Here is a 17588-nt window from a genome sequence, read left to right as displayed (position 1 = left end):
GAAGAGATTACTTCGGGATTATACACACGTCTGCTTTCTAGCCAAACTTTAGTGGGTCCTTTATATCTCCCCTCATAATCCCCATTTTCTAGTGTTTCCAGCACTCAAAAAATATACAAGATGTGTAACTAAGATATCACAATAACACAGCGGGAAGCGGTGAAACTCGTGACCATCTTATTGATGACAGACCGAGGCGCATACCACACGACCAGGCAGTCATCCAAACATCACTATAGACCTAACGCACATTGTAGCCTACAATTTCTATATGTATGCCTGTTATATTATTCATAAATAAATCGACACCGTTTAACAATATTAAACTTGGCATGAATATTATTCACAACTGTTAGGCAATGTTGTCGTCCTTCAGTCAACAATGATCCATCTCAGACCGTAATGGAAAGACAGCAGTCACAGCACAAGCTTTAGATTTGGTCGAGTCGATATCATCCACACATAATTCCATCCCCACCCCCTTTTTTTTTTCCCAATCAAACAACTGATGCATTCAAAGAAACAGTAGATACGTCGAAATACAATTTTCGATCAGTGGCCTTGTAGAAGTTAATGTAACACAAACAAAACATTGTAGACCTATTCTTTCTTTCTTTCTTTATTTCTAACATATTAGGTCTAAGACTATTTAGAGCATTGTCATCAGAAAATAAAGCTTGTTAAATGTCCATAAACTTGAAGGTGGAGATATGTCATTCCGGCGTGGCAATTAAGAAAATTCTGAACTTAATTCTGGATCTAGACTTGTGCCAATTTAACAACAATAGTCACGGGAGTCGCCGCTACTGCTTAGACAACTTGAGTAGCCGGCAATCACGATTTTGGGCTGTTTCGTCTAAGAAAGCACTGCTAGTTTTTAAATAACTATATAGATCTAGATATCTATGATATCTATCTATACCTTTACAAACTCTGACTTAAGAGAGCGATAGTGTGTTTGATTAGCGAATGACTAAAGTTTAGACTAAAGTCTAAATAGATCTTTAGAATCTAGACTCAAAATCTATCCAGATCTAGATCTAGTAGTGTATTGCAACTTGTGTATTGTTGGTACTTGGTTGGGTGAACAGCTAATAAAGTGTGTAAAGTTGGTGGTCAGCGTAAGAGTGATGCCCTACAGAAACACTTATTATTATATATTTAATATTAGATGTAGGTCTATATAATTATATACTTATAGTTATAGACATAGTACTCAGTTAACTCAGACTTCAGAGTCAGACTATAGACGATAGTGTCGATAGTAATAGACTAGGTTACACTAGGTAGGAGCATAGGCTAGGTTAGTAGTACTATATTATACTAATATATAGAATCTAGTATTAGTAAATACTATAATTAAAGACCAGCTTAGGCGCCAACTGAGTTTACTCAGACTCAGGGCAATTGGCTTTCTTTAACACTTTAAGTAACTTTAAAATCAGTTTAACTGAGTCTCAGTTAACTGACTCAGTGACTGGCATAAATAAAAATCATTTAAAAATGGAATTGCCCTCTATTGGCTCTAGCCTACTACTCACTCAAGTGAGTACCAGCCGCTGCAGACTAGATTTTAGTGAGCACTAATAGATCTACTAGAATCTAGATATAATCTAGATTAGAGGTAATTTCCTAGATTAGTTGATTAGTTAAAATAAGTCTAAATAATTTACTAAGTAACTATATAGATCTTACTAGCCGGAATCAGCCAGAAAAGCCAATGTCAACGACTTTAACCCACCTTTATTTTTACTTCAGTTCAATTTAAAATGCTGGCAAAGAAACAAAGTGGTTCCCCTTCTTTAGAGATCTACAAATGCACAATACCAGTCGCACATGTTTCACAGGTCACCAGTGTTATGGGGTGTGTGTGTTTCTATGGTAATGGTGGTAAGAGGTTAGTGATTGGTTGTCTTATTAACTTTTCCATCACCTGCTGGTATGGTAATACTTCACTGGCACAAAGACTTAGAAGCATTGTATATCACTCAAGTACAGCTATCATCTCTTGAAGAGCTTATCCAAGAAAGATGCCTTTCCAAATTACTCATGATTCTTAAAGACAACCTGCACCCATTAAAACACTGTTACATAAGATCTGAAAGAAGTGGTTGTCTCCCTTCCATTAGGACTAAAACTGAAAGATTTAAAAACTCCTTTATCCCACTTTCGGTCAGAGTGTTACAAGATCAGCTGTCATCATTGAGAAGTACATAGAAGTTAAATTCATAAAGCGCTGGTTGTGAATGTGTATATGTTTTCGTGTGTGAATGTTGTTCAAATTTTTAATCAATATTGTTTTTGTACAGTAGTTTCGCTGAGCTTGTCAATTGTAGTCAAACTGAATTTCCATTAGATTGGATCAATAAAAATAATCTATCTTATTATCTTATCTTAATGATGCAACATAGGTGACATTGTTGTAATTTGGTATAACTTAGGACAGATGACTCCAGAACATTAGTCTGAAAGGTTGTGTTATTGTAGAGGATTAGACTTTGTTATTTTAATTAACTGTAAATTTTCATTCATTTGTTATAAATCTCACTTCTGCTCTATTTTGTGTCTGTTCTAGTTGTTAATCTATTAACTACTCCATATACACACTAGGGATCTCACCTTGCAAATCTTTATTCACATGTGTATAATATAAATTAATATAAATAATCATTTCTGGATGATCATATAAAAAAAAAAAGAAATTTATATATTTTGCTTTTATGAGAATCTTCAAAACTGAAAATATACAATATGAAGGTCAATTTATTAATTTTTTTTTATACAATCGTTAAAGTTTTTATCTAAACATTAAGCCATTGTACAGTATGCTAGATGATATGATTACAAAAACACAAACTAATTTCAAAACCACTTAGCTATATAAGTATATTGAACACATCTTATCTTCTAATTTAGAAGCGCTTTCACTAAACTATAGACACTCTTGGACAGCAGTAAAAAATGAAATAGAAATGATGCATATATAGCACTGTTGGTCTGTTGAGGCACCACTCAAGATTTGTTGACCGTCTTTCTCCATTCCTCTCTGTCTTTTGCCTTGAATAGAATTTAATTCAGTGACAGGCCTTTTGATTCATTGACGTTGTCTTACCATCACATTCTCTGTCTGCCTTTTCATCTTTTTCTTGGTATAGTTCCTTAAAAGAAGGTCTTTGCAAGCCCCGAAAACCTTGTAATAAGGCCATAGAGTTTTACAATAGTTAGCAGGTCATCCTGGGGTGTAGTAACCCTGTCTCTAATCTCTTGGTTTGTGATGCAGTCTTTAAATGTGATATTCATGATCCTTTTGCAGCATATCAATCCATTGCTATGATCCTTGTCTCTAGGATAGCCATAACCTACAAATTGGAAAATATTTTATATAACCCACAACAATAGTCAAAAAGACTTAAAAATATTCTATACTCTAGGAAAACTATTTATAAGCACTCTTTTTTTTCCTTCTTCCATTAGAGCATGGAAGGCATTGCCTGAATCAGACAGGAAAACAAATAACATCTAGTAGAGATATTTAGATTCTCTTATCAACGTGTACTTATGTGTTAAGAGTAGTTATGACTAGGTTAACACATGAATATGGTTAAGCTGCATGTAATAACCTTTTTTTGTTTTTTTAAAGAATGTTTATGATTTATAATATAATTTATAATTAGCATTAGCAACAGTCATTCTTTAGTGTCCACTTCATTGATGCAAGGCGATCTATCCCTCAGTACAGTAGAAGGCAGATAATTACACTTCAGCTACACCTATAATAATGGTATTAAAAGGTATTTATGTTATCTTCAGCATTTTCAAAACATGATTTCAGATAATGCTCTGTCATGGACTTGAAAGGACCTAATGAGAAAAGAGATAAGCTACATCACTTGAAGAGACCCTAAGAAACTGGTCAACAGATAACTTGTGATCTCCTTAAAGTTAAACATAATACAGGCATGTTTGAGGTAAACAAATGTTCCTATCTTCCATTTTGTGCATGTTGTAAAAAAAAAAAAAAGTTACAAATTTAGCTGTAACAATTACATTTCTACATTAGCCTTGACTAAAAATATCCACTTTCAGACATTATGGTTTACTGTGCAGATGATGTAAAGGTCATCTGTTTCTGTGGTCTATGGTTAAAGAGGGTGTCATGTGGCCAGCACAATGACCAACCGCATTTACTTTCCCCAAGTAAGATCCCGAAATAAAAAATCCCAGCCTTGAGTAGTTCTCATCAAATTATATTTTAGTTAAAGTTGAGTTAAAGCTCTTATTTTATTATGTAACAATTTTAAAGAAGTTTTCACAAAACATACATATTATGATACTATTAGAAAGGTCAAGCATATGTTGTATTAGCTGTGTAAGATCCTTGGATCCTTAAACAGACTTAAAAGACAGATGTACTAAGCTAATGGGAGATGCAAAGCATTTACTGAAATGGCAAGAATAAGATTGGTAAAATAAATATAAACATCAGTAAGATGAGAGATATGGCAGCAATTAAACGGTACTCTTCCCCCAAAAATTTAATGGGACTCTTGTCAATGTGTAAGATAGCAGACGCAGTAAAGTCACAAGACCAGGTGAGTAACCTACGCAACTGTGTTAACTTATTAGTATGCCTATTTCAAAAAGTCTCATCCAAATAAAAAGGTCAACTGAAATGACCAATAGGATGAGAAAAAACATACACAGACTTGACAAATCCCAATGGTGCTCACGATCGCACTCAAAAAGGTTAAACCAAATGGTTTCCTTTTTGGACAACAAACCTATATGGTATTGAAAGTAAATGGAATTTAAGTCATTTTAAACTATTTACATGGATACAAAACAATTGATGCATTTTCAATTAAAATAAGGGAAGTTTTTAAAATATTATTTTTTCTATTTACTGGTACCATAACTTGTTTGCATTTGAGCTGATAAAATGAAATGATTGACACAATAGTTGTAATTTTTAAGATTGATAAGTATTTTTTAGGTGTTAAATTATAATAAAAAATACAGAAATTAACTCTAATAATGCTGCTTTAACTCTTTATTTTAACTTTTATTTTCAGTTTCTTCTCAGTGTTGTGTTGTTTGAACTGCAGATCACAAAGCATTTGATTTCATTACATTTGGTTTTTAAGACTATAATGTTCATTACTGGTAAGTAGTTTTGAAATTTAAGATTAATTCTGTGACATTTCTTGTCCTTTTTTCAGAGATTCTTAGTGAAATGAATTGAAGTTTTTTTTTTTTTTCCAGTATTTAAAAAACAATCTAAAATTTAATGACAAAAACATAAAAATACTTTGCATAATAATAAAAATAGATCTGGAGCACTGACTCCAGTTTTATGTAAATCTTTAGTGAAAATTGTAACACAAGAAAGATAATGCCCATTATAAGTTATTCCAACAAGATCAGCGTCTATATCTTTCGACTCAGGACCGGACACAACAGAATGAGACAACATATGTACCAGAAGCTCAAAATTGGAACCAGTGAAATCTGCCCGTGTGGAGTGTCACCAGAGAATGCTGACCATGCGCTCTCTTTACCAAGAGGCCCATACAAGACACTAGCCCCAAAACACCCCGGCCCCAAAAAACCCAATGGAAAGAAAACTATATGGAGAGCTCTCTGATTTGGAAACCACTCATATATTAGTATAGTCTTCTGAACACTCCAGCATAAAAATGAGAACGAAGAAGAAGAAGTAAAATTGTTAAACTATTTTAGTTTGAAAAATTTAACTCAAAATTAGATCCATTACAGTTCTCATATCTAAGGTGAAAAAGGATTGTTTTAAATTGTGTCATTTTAATTAATATTTAATATAGCATTAGAGTACTTGTGTACTTTGGAATTAAATTATTACCAATGTTACAGCTCTCATATCTTAGGAGAAAAAGGATGGATTTAAATTGTGTCATTTTAGTTAATATTTAATAGAACATTAGAGTATTTGTGCACTTTGGAACCAAATTATTACAAATGAGAGATTTATATGTTTTGTTTTGTTTTGTTTGACAAGTTTTGAATGTTCCTTCAGAAGTAAAGATATGTTCCATTAAAAAAACAACTTACAGTGATGGCAGGCTGGGTTCAAATTCTGGATCCTTGGATGACAGTCCAAGGCACATAACAACTCAATTAAGCAACTTATCTACAAGGGTATCGCCGTGAGGGTGTCATGTGGCCAGCAACCAACAACCTTTATTTTTCTCAGACTGTCAGTTATCCATTAGAGCTGGGTGGGCTGAGAGCGTCCCTAAAGATTCCAAAATTAATTATCTCAGTCTTTGCCAGGATTTAAACCCATGACCTTCCAGTTAGAAAGCCAAGCGCTTTACCACTCAGCCATCGCGTCTCCTTTTGCTTCACATGCATGACATTTATTTTCAAAGTAATGGATGATGATTGTTGTACTTGTCACATCACACCCATCATCCTCATGAGCCACAGAATTATGCATAGACATAAAGTATTTTTGAACTATTTTTGAATATCTTATCTTATAAATTACTGAAAAGTTACTTCAACAGAGACGATAATTAAATTTTTTTAGACCTCTGTCCTGAATTGTCTTAAAATTTAGTGATTTTACTAATGGTGCTACTGTAATCAAAAGTAAATATTCCCTTGTTAAAAATATGGTTCTATTTTGCATTCACCGACATTTTAACCCTAGACCCATCGGTTCAGATGCCAAGCGCTTTAACAACATGTCCTACCAATAACAATAACCTATAACAAATGAATATTTACATCTTGTTATCTTATATTACACATTACAGACCTTATTTCAAAAAAGAAGGTAATTATGTCCTACGCATTTCATGTGTCAATCTAATCATGCATGTTATTCTATGACTTAAACTCTGCTAAGTTTTCCTGGCTGAATCAGGCAACCTGTTCTATTCTCTAATGGCATTAGGAAAGTACTTGTACGAATTTGTTCTAGTGTATGGAATAAAAAATGTGCCTCTTTCTTTGTGTATTTCATTAGGTTGTTTTCTATTTGTAAATTATGGTTCATTGTTTTATGTATTATAGCTACTTCACTTTTTTTGTTCTGAAGTGTCTCTAAGTTTTGTGATTTTCACTAATCACTTTTAGTCTATTACTCTAATCAAATTTTAATATTTGTTTGTTATAAATCTCACTTTTATATTTGTATATGTATTGTATTTGTATTTCTTTATGTTTTCTTGAGTTGAGAGGGTTCCAAACAGAGGAAGCATGATCCAATATTGGCTTAACCAAGGTTATATAGCTTTTTAATTTGATGTTATTGTTTTATTTGTAACATTTTTTTTTTTAAACGTTAATGCTTTGTTTGATTTTTAAATACGTTAGTCAATATAGGAATTGATAATATGTTTAACTGAGTCATAACTTTGTTGTTTTTATTTCTATTGATTGTGACCTGGACTAATACAACGACAATCAGATCCCATGGACTCATTATATTTAAATTGTTTCTGTGGACATTTCTGAAGTAATATCCAAAATAAATTATTTTTCTTTTTAATTGTTTTTCTATTTTTTTTTATTTTTTTTTAGATTTTATAAAAACATGGAATCTATTTGGGTGGCTAAATCAGCTGATGTAATGTCTTCCTGGCTGAGCAAGTACAACTGTTTTGTGTAGACCTATTGATTTCCATTAGCTGTCTTTCTTACAAAGAAAAGAGTCATCTATATATTATGCAGCAGCAATCAGTAGCATCAATATGTTGCACTTCTTTACCCAGGATCATTCAGGTGAGAATGTCACTATAAATTAGACTTTGATATTAGAGGATGAGTGTAGATAATTAGACTGTGCTTGATGACAGAAAGGTATGAAGCAAATGGGTATTGGTTAAACTTATTTTCATTCATGAGGCTTGACTTCTGCTGCAGTGTTAGGAAGAGAATCTAGTTAAAACTTGGTGTCTCCCTTTTACTGGTTCATATTGAGGCTTAAACATAAAGAAACTGAAACAGACACAAAATAAAATAACTAATAAATATTCACATTTGAGTCGAGAAACACCTTTAAGTAAATTCATTAACTTTAGAAACCCTTCAGGATAGAAGATTTCAAAGTAAAGTAGCAATTATACGTAAAAACACTGAACCATAATCTTCAAATACAAAACAAAAAAATTCTAATAAAATACACAGACACATTCCTTGCTCCATATGCTAGCACAAATTTGTACAAATGCTCCTTTTTCCCTAGTGCTATTAGAGCATGAAATGGTTTGCCTTAGTCAACAGTGAAAACCAATGACGTGGCAAAATTTAAATCATTGATTAACAAGCATGACTAAATTGACACAGGGACATGCTTAGGACATAGTCAATTTCCTTTTTTTCAAGTAACATATCTGTATTTTATGAGATAATATAAGTTATTATTTAGGTATAGTCTGAGTAAATTCATATAGTTTGTGTTCATATCTCACATCAAAGGTGCCTGCACTTCAATTGACAGATTAACTGTGATACTTATTGCTTGACAACTGCACTATGTATGCCATGAGAGCAACCTTTAGAAGATTTAGCCGCTAAATGGATTCCAGATGAGGTAAGCTGCCACTTAAAGAAAAACAGAAAAGAAAACTTATCATAGAGTCCAAATGGAAGAAAATGTAACAAACTTCTTAATTAAAGATTAAACATGTAATTATTTGTATTTCTAACAATTACCTGAAGAGCCAGTTTAAGTGTTTATTAGCTAAGATTAATTGAATTATAAAATAACCAATGAGGAAGTGCTACGAAGAGCAGAGTACTTTTACTAGTCTTCCGAATGGTGGCTGACCAATCTTATCTTTGCTGACCCAGTTTGTACACCAGATGACTGTGCAGACCCCACCAACCATTTGAGCATTCAGAGGCAGGTAAATAGGGTGAACTTACTCCAGTTGGCAGGGAGTACCACATGGAGGTCGGCAGGCACTGTCCCTTGATTGCTAGGAAATTTGTCTTAGCTGCTTAATCCCATTGTTACTATGTTAAAAAAAATATGATTTATTAAATCTTACTCATTTCATTTATATTTTTTACCTTACATTTACCTTTACCTATAAGCATGAAAGTAGCGCTATATAAAAGCCATAATTTATTTTAGTCTGATGGACTGTTGGGGTAACATGCAAGATTTGTCAACCATCTTTCTCCATTCCTCTCTGTCTTTTGCCTTAGTTAGAACCTCTTTAATATTTTACTTCGGAAAAAAAAATAGTGTCAAGAATATACCATCTTCTATTGAACATGTTTTTTTAATTCATATTTTCATTTGGGAAAAGTCAAAATAATGTTAAGAATGTACCATCATCTAATTGCCTTATATTTCTATTAACAATTTTTTTTTTCTTTCATAAATGTTCTAGCACAAGTTTTCAACTAGCTACATTATTGTCAAGCAGTGTCTTGGGGTGAAAACACCAGCTGGTTCAGGGGTATAAGGTTTAAAAAAATATTGAGGCTCTGGGGTGTGGTTATTTAACTGGGTTATGTAATGCATTTAAAATATCTTTATAAATATATAATAATTCTGTCAAAGTATAATTTTTTAAATTCTTTTTTTTATTTTATCCTGATCATCATCAAAAGAAAATCACTGATAAAAGAAAAATTATAATTCACATCAATAATTGTCTGAAGCGGAGCACCTTTAAAAAAAAATGATGCTGCCTCGCATGATTGTAGAACTTTGTCTTGAATTTCAGCTTATGAAACAGAAACAGGCACGACATGGCCTAAATTGTGCCGATGTGCCTCAAATCAACAAATCAAATCAAATCATGAAACAGAAGGTATGACCATATAAATACAAAGTATACGACTGACTTCCTCGTATTTTTTTAAATACTTTAGTTCTTTAAAGTACCCCTGTCAGTAAAGCATGATCATCTTTTTCTATTTTAAAAATTTAATATATCAATGTGAAGATATAGGAAAAGTGCAGTATTTTACATGGTTTCTTTATCCTATTTATGATATTTGAGCACTTGCTACGCAGATTGCCGTTTTCTGATAGTTCACTTGGTCCACTTTCAGACCATGCTTTGTATAGAGCAGATGATAAGGTCATCTATTTTTAAGCCAACGGTTAATGAGCAGCTGCCCTTACTTTCTCCCAACTCAAGTCAGTTACCCATTAGAGTTTGGTGGACTCGGAAGCGCCCTAAAAATAAAAAATTTCATTAATCCATTTTCACCAAGATTCGAAACCAGGTTTGGAAGCCAAGTGCTTAACCACTCAGCCACTGCACCCCCTTTCTGATAGTACTTAATTTAATTCCATTTTGCCTTCTCAGTCTGTTTTTTATTGTAGCTTTCCTTTTTGTAATTAAAGTGTATTTTTGAGGCCTTTGCAAAAGAGCTTCAGCTGTCATTTTTGGAAGCTATTTGCTGATAGGTGTACTTCTCTAAGGCAAGCCTGTGCCTAGCTGGTCTTTAAAGATTTTCTGATGGCACATCTATTAAGCTGTCCTTGTTTAAGCTTGCCACATATAAGATTGCCTTTGGTATATGATTGTTCCTCCTATGGTAGAGATGCCCTGCTCATTGCAGCAGTTAGACAACAAACAGTGCTTCCATACTGTCTTTACATGCATTCACCAAAGTTATGCTATTGATAGTGTGGTTTTACAATTGTTTGCCCATGTTAGATCAAACAATGCAACAGCGTAAGCAAAATGTATTGATAGCAAGCTGCTGATGCTTATGTTGAGTGTTTGTAAGTACGGCACAATATGTGCATAGAAAAGTTGTGTGAAGATGACCACTTTTATTTTACTAGATAAATATAAGTAAGACCTTCCAGATGATAAATGTATGGAAACTTTTAAAATTAGAATTGACCCTTTTTCATGTTATTTTGCAAATTTCTAGAAATCAGCTTTAGCAATTCAATCTATAATGCATTAGAAGTGTCATACATTGTGCCCTCAGGTTCTTTTTTATCTTGCATTTAAAATCATTTATTTATTTATGCAAGTTTTCATGAGAATTTCAGTTTCACTAAAACTCTAAAACCATTCACTTTTAAAATACAATTGAGATTGTTTAATGAAAAACATTAAAGAATTTTATTTTACTTTTCAAATTTAAAAAGAAGCTGTTTTTTTTGTTGTGCTGTTTGATTTTTAAAGCTATAATTATAATGTTAATATTATAGATTTTCATTGAATTGAAATAAATTTTAAAAAATATTTGATTTGATCATAATTTAAAATTAGATGTAGGAATTTTTTAAAAACTTTATACTTTCACAGATATTTACAACCAATGCATTTTAAATTTACCTAGCGCTTTCCCTGAAGGCAGCTACAATAGAGGCTGAAATGAGGAAAATGGAAATATGGCTGACAACATGACATGGCCCCTTACCATCATGGAAGATTTCAAAATCTTAGATAGCAGATCGTATGAGGCTGAGGATAAATCTAATGACTGATCTCACTGAAGGATTATATAATTCTAAGTAAGTTGGATGGCTGCCTGCTTATTTATCATGTGCTTACATGTCTAGATGCTCCCATAATTAAACTCTGCCCACTGCCATACCCCACTTTCCAGCACGAGATTTGGTCTAGGATGTAATAATCTTCAATTCTTAAGAAATATCAGAAACATGTAAAACAAACTTTAAGTAATATAATTTTAAAAATCTAATTTGTGACTAAAATCTTGTTCTAATATAAAAAAAAAAAAAACAACACAAAACTTTCTAGAATTTAAATTTTTCAAATATTTTATACTACAGTATATATTATACATTAGCCATCCATGCACTGGATTTTTTAATTTTAATCCTGAGACAATGATATTGACATGCTCACCTCTAAATTATAGGCGAGGTATATTGTACACAAAGTATGGCATTCATCTGTTTTCTTGCTTTTTTTTACATTTTTAAATTAAAGTTAAATATTTTTTGAGAAATATCATTAATTAAATTAACCATTTTTGTGTGAACCAACGTAATTTTTGTATATCATTTTATCTCTTACTTTCTGACAATATTAAAACCCATACAACATAAGGGACATAACAATAATTACATAAGAAATTGAACATCAAAATGTAATGGACAAATTAATTATGGCCCAAGAAAACAAAGGCATATTGCTTAATTTAAACCTATTCGAAAACAGGATATACCGGTACAAGAAAATAGTATCTAAAACTATTAGTTAATTGAGGATGAAACCAACTAAAGCATTGCAGCTGATGTTATTCCTACTAGATTACTCAAAGAACTAAGTAATAATAATATTTACTATCCTCTAGGAAATTTGTCTTACAATTTGTGCATTACTCCAAACAAAACTTTATAACTATAGAAAAAAAAAATATCCATTGACACCAGATTCACTCAAAAGTTACATGTGAAACATTAGGAGGTAACACTGGTGTTCAAATACTTTTTAAGGCATCACTTAAATGTTGAGTACTGAATTGCTGGAAAGAAGCTAATATCAGTCCCCTATTTAAAAAAGATAAATCTGATACAGGAAACTACAAATCAGTATCAATCACCAGCATTGCATGTAAAATACTAGAACACACAATATGTATGAATATCATAAGCCTTTTAGATAAACAAAATGTGCTTTGAACAGACCAACATAGCTTTAGGTCATGTAAAACTCAACTAATAGGACTAATTGATGGCTTAGATAATACTGAGCAAAAAGATGCCATTTTATTAGAATATTTTTATTGTATAAAGTTCACCACCACAGCTTGCTAAAAAAAATTACAGTATTTTGGAATTAATGGTCCATTATTCATCATCCAATCTTTAGCCCACTACTTTTTCTAATTCCAAATCAAATCAATACCAATAATGGATGCTGCCATCCCCTGTCATCCTGTGGGAGGTTTGGACTAGGAAGTAAAATATATTCAACTCTGAAGGAACATGCGAAACATGTAAAACATTTTCAAAACAATTTGTAACTCAAGTGTACCTCAAGGAACAGTCTTAGGCTCACTACTATTTCTAGTTCCTAATCAATACCAATAGTGTAAACTCAAGGGTACTTCAAGGAACAGTCTTAGGCTCACTACTATTTCTTGTTTATATAAACGATCTACCTAATTGCTCAAGTGAAACAACCAAAGTTAAACTATTTACAGATGATTGCATTCTATATAGAACAACAAAAAAAAAAACAATACAATACTGACATTTTACAGGATAATTAGGTGAATTGTAGAATTATTTACAAAGTCAAAGGTTTATGAATGGAGATACCTTTGCGGTAGGGAGCTGCCACATACTGAAAATAATAAAAAGGGAGTTGCAGAACAATAAAGGTTAAGTAACGCTGGACTAGAGTAACACCATCAGTAAAATCATTAAATTTAGAGAGTTCAGAACAGAAGACTATAAAGTAGCAATTATACATAGACATGATCTATGACTTACAAATACAAAAATGCAACTTAATAAAATACTCTGACACATTTCTCATTCCATATGCTAGGACAAATTTATATAAGTGCTCCTTCTTCCCTAGTGTTGTTACAGCATGAATCAGCCAGGAAAACCAATGACATAGCTGAGTCTCAATTTAATATATATGCTTGATTAGATTTAACACATATATGCGTTGGATGTAATCTTCTTCTCTTTTAATGGAAGGTCTGTAATTTATAAGACGAAGATTGTTCTTATAAAAAAATAAATCTGAACACAAGCATGTATTTGTCTTTTTAGATGATAAAATTTCATTATTTACTTATAAATGACTATACCGGTATATAACCATAATTATATTTTATGGTAATTGGGGAGCTAAAAGTGCTATGTTGATAGAAAGTACACTATGTTTTACTAACCTTTCACTTTCTTAAGTCAGCTATACCTTTAAAAATGGTTGAACTATATCCAGTTCGACCACACTTGTTAAAATGAATAAAACAACTTTGGTGGTGCAGTTTATAACCAAAAACACTTTTTTAGTTTCAAAATGCATAATGTACTTAAGGTGGTGCAAATTATGGTGAAAATTCCATACTGAATCGGCATTGACAACCAATAAATGTCTTTAACAATATATAAAAGCAAAGTAAAGGAAAAAGTAGCATGAAAAAATATTTTAAAAATTAGAATGAAAAAATGGTATTAAGAGTAAAGTTATTGTAAAATGTTGTACATTTTTTTGGATGTTCCTTCAAAGTGAAAGATAATTTACTTTCTAGTCCAAACTTCCTGCAGCGGGACCATCAAGATGACCGAATGACAGTCCAGCGAGCATACTGCATAAGCAGACAGCTATCTACCTAAAAAAGTTTCCTGTTTTAGGGAACAGAAAGAGATTAGCAGTTAACTGAGCTTTTTTTCTATAAGAATCACAATTTTCAAATGTTAAAAACCAATGAAATAAATCTTGAACTACTGCTGTAATGCAATATTATTTTTCTGCAGTTGTTAAAAAAAAAAAAAAGACAATTGTCAGAATTTTAGGGTTAGGTGCAAGTCCTGAAATAAAAAGTATAAACATAATTTTATTGCTTTAAAAATTATTACTTTAATAAATATTTATCAATTAATTGACCTTTTTTTCTTTTTTTTTCTAGGATGATGAATAATCAAGCAATCAGTGGTTGCAATGGGATATTGATGGCTATCTATCAATGAAATAATTATTGGTTCGAAACACATCATCTTCAGCAGGCAATCTAGACTAGACTAGACTTCTTAATTTTTTTTTTTTTTTGGTTTGTTTTGCATGTCTGAAATGTTTCTCCAGAGTTAAAGATTAGTACATCCTACTCACAACTTTCTGCAGGAGGGCAGGACTCAAACCTAGGATCATTAAGACAAGTGTCCAGGGCACATACCAGACTACCAGGCAACAATAACTTTGTATACACATATTTACAATCAGCATTTTAGTAAGCCACATATTGTCTATCAATTTAAAAGAAATGAAAAAGTAAACACTGTACATCATAGCTTTTAGTGAATTTTTCTGAATGCTTTTTTAATCCAGTAATGAGATAGGAACTTTAAGAACATGTCATCAGCGAGTGAATGGTTGTGTTCAATGTGCCTTAAAGACTATTTGAATTTTCATGTACATGTATGTTATATTTGCATGTCAAAATATGTAGATGATATTTTTCTATTGCAACACAAAGTTTATATAGTACCAAGTAAAATTGTTGTTTTGGTGATATATTAATGATTGTCAAATTATTATATATTAATTTCTTAAATACCACTGACTGACACATTCATTGATCATGAGATTTCTTAATCCATTAGCTCCTTCTGCTGTCAGTAATGTTTTCTCGTTTTTGTCCTAAACCATTGAAAAATGTTTCTAAAACCCCCTTTTAAATATGCTAGCTTTATCTTTTTACAGGGTTAGTAGCACTTTTCCATGACAAAATTTTAGTTTTTTTAAGGATGAAATGTATGATGTGTGTGTGTGTTTCCAATCCGTTTGTGTGATACATAGTAAAACATACACAAAACTAAGCATTTATCAAATCAATTACTGTTGTTTGATTTTAAAAATAATAAATATCTTGCCAATATGCCACAGAAACAATGTTATCAGCTGTGGTATGTCTACAGAAAATGTAATGAAAGTTATCTTTTAATAAAGTAAAAACTTAACTGTCATCCCAAAACCTCAAACAACCATTTTAAATAAAAGATTTCTTCTCCTTGCAGGAGTGATTACACATCATTGTGGAGATTACTAATTCTATTTTTAGTAAAATCAGGAAGATTTTTATTTATTAAATAATTTTTCAAATGAACAGGCCCATAGACCCAGTGTATAAGCCCCCAGCTGGTAAAATGAGTATTTTCAAACCTTTTATTTTTTTTATTCTTAAGGTATTAATAGTATATATTTTTTTAGTTAGACATATCCTTCTATTTTTAAAGTTGTTATATATTAGAATTAGATCTTCAAAATATTTTCAAAATAATTATTTCTTGATATTTTTTTTATTCAGTTACCCCTCTTTGCTTAGCGCATGGGGAGCATTTTTCCTAACCAGAAATTGGGCAAAACTGTTGTACGTATCTGCATCAAATTTGGTACACAGGATCCTTTAGCGTCCTAGGTGCTCACTAAGAATGTTTTTTTTACATATTCATAACCTGACGACCGCTGTCCGCAAAAAAATACAAGCTTCCTATCAAACCTTTGTATTTTATATTCGGTATTTCCTCAAAAGGTCACAGTCTATAAATAAAACATTTTTTTAAATGTCACAATTCTGTATTTTTCAAGCAATAATTTTCTTTTTCCATAAGTCTACTTCCTTTTAGAAGCAGTCTAAGTAAAAAAACAAAACCAATCCTAATAACATTAATGAGATAGATATAGAGCAGTGGTTCTCAACCTTTTAAGCTCCGAGACCCTCTAATACAATTTTCAACTAGGTGGCAACCACCAACCATTTTTTTTTGGTTCTAGGCCTAATTAAATGTAATTTAGCTAATAATATAAAATCTTATCAAAATGTATATATCAGATATCCATGATAGCAATTCCATTATTAGAAAATGAACATAAAAGCTTTATTTAGTTAAAAATAAATTTGTGCTTTAATTTTTAAAAAGTGTATCTTTTATGACTTTCATTTATTTATTTTTCTATTACCTGTTTATAAATATTCATAACTAGTATTGCTAAGCATGGAGAATATTTAGTTTTTGTAGAGAATGTGTAGTTTTTGACACAGTAAACTACAAAATTGATGCAACAGTATTTTCAAATATGCCAAAGTTAGTGCGAAGGTTGAGCTTGTTTTATTTCGTTAGATTAGGAATTTTATATTTTCTGCATCTTGTTTATTTCTGTATTAGACTTTATATTTGACAGGCAGAAAAAACATGTTTCACAGAGATTAGTCATTAGAATTGGAACTTAACCCTGCCTGCCTTCAGGCGCTCAGTAAACACAACTCTGCCCAAGTTGGGCGTCGAACCCCCTTCATGGGTAGCTAAAAAAAGCTAACTAAAAAAATATATACTTTTAATACCTTCATAGGTAGCGTACTTAGCCTCTCGACCATGCTTCCCATGAATTATTATTCAATGGGGTATTATTAATTAAATTTGCCTTATAACTTGAAATGTTTGTGTCCTGCAATGGTGTCTCAACACATTTAATGGACAGCAATATCAATTGTTGTAAAAATATTTCAGAAAGAAATGAGATGTGGTCTGCAACATCTATTTTCAAATGACATTAATAGAGAAGAAGTAAAAAAAAGAAGTAATTAAGAAAAAAAAAAATGTATACCTTCACTAAAAGTGCCTTCTGTATCCTCTGGCAATATGTCAGTGTTCTAAGATCTTTATTTGTCACCCCCACTTTAATTTTATTTATGCTTGACGATCGTTTCACAATTTCTTTGATATTTCCCATTAAACCACTGTTACATAAAATCTGAACGAAGTGGTCGTCTCCTTTCCATTAAGACTAAAACAGAAAGATTTTAAAAATCCTTTATCCCACTTTCGGTCAGAGTGTAACAAGATCAGCTGTCGTCTCCTTTCCATTAAGACTAAAACAGAAAGATTTTAAAAATCCTTTATCCCACTT

At 31.7% G+C, this 17588-nt stretch overlaps 1 long non-coding RNA gene across 2 annotated transcripts; it reads left to right on the top strand.

Moving 5' to 3' along the window:
* Positions 1-963: 963 nt before the first annotated feature.
* On the top strand, positions 964-17172 carry LOC106050699 (uncharacterized). Of its 2 annotated transcripts, XR_008774711.1 has the most exons (8): positions 964-1624; positions 1759-1897; positions 3833-3968; positions 5073-5163; positions 7567-7767; positions 8464-9812; positions 11311-11485; positions 14593-17172. It is a non-coding gene; the product is annotated as an uncharacterized LOC106050699 (long non-coding RNA). The 2 variants fall into 2 exon arrangements; XR_008774710.1 differs by having other exon boundaries at positions 964-1897.
* Positions 17173-17588: the final 416 nt, after the last annotated feature.

Source organism: Biomphalaria glabrata, chromosome 14 (assembly GCF_947242115.1).
Source record: "Biomphalaria glabrata chromosome 14, xgBioGlab47.1, whole genome shotgun sequence".
Lineage (NCBI taxonomy): Eukaryota > Metazoa > Mollusca > Gastropoda > Planorbidae > Biomphalaria > Biomphalaria glabrata.
The sequence above is the reverse complement of the archived record's forward strand: the minus strand, read 5'-3'. Positions and strand labels throughout refer to the sequence as shown.